Here is a 3,553-nt window from a genome sequence, read left to right as displayed (position 1 = left end):
GATAGAGATAGGGAGTAGAGATAGATAGATATNTTACCCCGCGACTATAGAGATAGCGATAGAGACAGAGACGGAGATAGATAGACATCTATCCGTAAGATATAGACAGAGACGGAGATAGAGATAGATAGATATTTACCTATAAGATAGAGACGGAGATAGAGACGGAGATAGAGATAGAGATAGATAGATATCTACCCGCGATATAGAGACAGAGATAGAGATAGAGATAGAGATAGAGATAGAGATAGATAGATATCTACCCGTAAGCTACAGATAGAGATAGAGTCTACCTATAAGATACTAATAGAGATCGAGACAGAGATAGATAGATATCTACCTATAAAATATAGATAGAGATAGAGATAGAGATAGATAGATATCTACCCGTAATATAGAGACAGAGACCGAGATAGAGAGAGATAGATATCTATCCGTAATATAGAGACAGAGACCGAGATAGAGATAGATAGATATCTACCCGTAAGATATAGACAGAGATAGAGATAGAGATAGATAGATATCTACCCGTAATTCAGAGACAGAGACCGAGATAGAGATAGATAGATATCTACCCGTAAGATTAAGATAGAGATCGCGTAGATCTCTACCTATCGCGCCTACTCCGGCCGCCCTAGATATCTACCCGTTAGATAGAGATAGAGATAGAGATAGAGATAGATAGATATCTACCCGCGATATAGAGACAGAGATAGAGATAGAGATAGAGATAGAGATAGAGATAGATAGATATCTACCCGTAAGCTATAGATAGAGATAGAGTCTACCTATAAGATACTAATAGAGATCGAGACGGAGATAGATAGATATCTACCCGTAAGATAGAGACGGAGATAGAGATAGAGATAGATAGATATCTACCCGTAAGATATATATAGAGATAGAGATAGAGATAGATAGATATCTACCCGTAATATAGAGATAGAGACCGAGATAGAGATAGATAGATATCTATCCGTAAGATACAGACAGAGATAGAGATAGAGATAGATAGATATCTACCTGTAATATAGAGATAGAGACCGAGATAGAGATAGATAGATATCTATCCGTAAGATTAAGATAGAGATCGCGTAGATCTCTCCCTATCGCGACGACCCCGGCCGCCCTAGATAGCCGCTCCGCTTCTTAAACTTCTTAATAGCGAATTGTATACTATTATACTTCTTAATATAGAGATATACTATTATACAATGCCCTTTGCCGAGCTGCTCTTATATTGTATATTGCTATCGGAACCCGCTTCTGTCCTTAATCTTCCGAAGGTATTTAAAGATAAAGTTAGCTTCGCTAACAATAGATATCTCGTCTCTATCCTAAAGCTTACGTCTCTTATTACGTCCGACCAATTAGTTATTTATCTACGTACCGTTGCCGCTTAAGTCCTTAAGGATTGTAGTAGTTCTACTATACTTATTCTCCGAGAATATAAAGCAAAGCCGGTTACTTACCGTCGTACTCCTAATAAGCTTATTATATTCCGGGTACCGTCCGATCAGATAGCCGCCTACTAGAGCTCTATTCTTCGCTTTGTCCTCCTCGTACTACCCGTAATATAGAGATAGAGATAGAGATAGAGATAGATAGATATCTACCTATAAGATCGAGATAGAGATCGCGTAGATCTCTACCCGTCGCGACGACTCCGGCCGCTCTAGATATCTATCCGTAATATAGAGATAGAGAGGGAGATAGAGATAGACGCGCCCGCCCGCGGCCCTCTACCTGTCGTCGCAACTACCCTAGCGGCCCTAGATCTCTATCCGTTAGATAGAGGTAGAGATAGAGATAGAGATAGAGATAGAGATAGAGATAGACATAGAGATAGATATAGAGACGGAGATAGATATAGAGATCTAGATTAAAATAGATATAGCGATAGAGATATAGACGGAGATAGAGATAGAGATAGAGATATAGATAGAGATAGAGAGGGACCCGCCCGCCTATAGACCTCTGTCCGTCGCGACGCCCCCGGCGGCCCTAGATATCTACCCGTTACGACGACTACTATATAACCGGAGCCCTACGGCCGCGCGAAGGAGACAGGCGACAGCGCGAGGGCAGGGTAGGTATTGCCGTACCCCTCCGACCGTAGGCGTATTAGCTCCCGGTCTCTCGAGAAGGAAGGAGTATATAGCGACTACTCCGCGCGGATAGGTAAAGTACCTAGGTCGCCCTCCGCCGGACTCCCTCGAAGAGGTAATCTAGATAGGATGCTCGTAGGTAGTCGTAGTCTACCTCTAAGCGACGACGGCGATAGTAAGTATATAGAACAGAGGTATAGAAGCAGCCCGTCGTACTCCGCTAGCTATATAGCTAGTACTACTAGTACGCTCCCTAGTAGCAATCGACGCTCCTAGGCTATTACTAGCTAGAACTATAGGGCCCGAGAGATATTAACCCGGAATCTGTTATAATTCCTACGGTCGTAGGTAGCTCTAGAACCGGCGTACAATATAGCTTCTAAAGGGAACGGTACAAGCTCGTCTATCTACCTTAAAAGGCTATAGCAACGATAACAGAACCTCCTCCGATACAGGTTGTATAGTCTATAATAGTAGTAGAGAGGTAGTCCTCTAATAGTAGTATCGATATATTGCGTACGTATTATATAGTACCGTTCTATCGACGAGGAAGTACCCGCTCGACGTTGAACCTATCGAGCCCTAGAGGAACGATATATTATTATATCCTACAATAAATAGTATATCTAGCAGCCCTCCGTTGCGCTATCTCGATACCCGTCCTCTCTAGAATAGAGACCGCCCCTCCTTATTTTTCTAGTACTACTCTCGTAGGAGATCCCTCGAGATATAGGAATAGAGACAGATAGTGTCTTATATACTATCGCTCGTCTCGAATCGATCTGTTATAACCCTTACTCTAAAGGCCTATTTAGTAGGCGTTTAGGTAACCTACGGCAGGTTCGTAAACAGGTCGCTCGACGTATAGATTCTTATCTAATATACGTACTTAACACTCGTAGGTAGCCGTATATACGAGTTAACCTACGCTGCTGTTTGTTTCGTATATTGTTTAATAGATTATTCCGTATCGTACTATAATATAAAGAATCTGCCTCGGGTATACCCGCTATATAATAACTTATATTGTACTTAGGTTAGATACGATTGATACTACTACTCTCTACCTTATAGCTTATAGTGTATAAAGATAGTAACTTAATATATAAATAGCTATCCGGAACTAATAATAGCGTATACAATAGTACCCTCGATTATACCTCTTTACAAGCTAGTTAGACTAATACCTACTATTCGACGCTACGTTCTAAGTTTAATATAGCCCTCCGAAGCAAGCGCAACGCTAGTAAGAGTTAGAATTAGCTCTTTAACGAGAAGGCCGACCGTAATACCGTAGTATTGCGAGCTACTCGTACGGTTAACAGAGTAGTAACTATAGAGGATATCTCTATACCCCTACCGTCGCGTCCCGACCTACTAACTAGGGCTTCCTCGTAGACCTAACTATACGCTGCTCTACTAGACGTTTGCCCTCCGTCGTAGGA

The sequence above is a fragment of the Sphaerulina musiva genome (assembly GCF_000320565.1).
Source record: "Sphaerulina musiva SO2202 unplaced genomic scaffold SEPMUscaffold_5, whole genome shotgun sequence".
Lineage (NCBI taxonomy): Eukaryota > Fungi > Ascomycota > Dothideomycetes > Mycosphaerellales > Mycosphaerellaceae > Sphaerulina > Sphaerulina musiva.
This window is presented reverse-complemented; position numbering follows the sequence as displayed.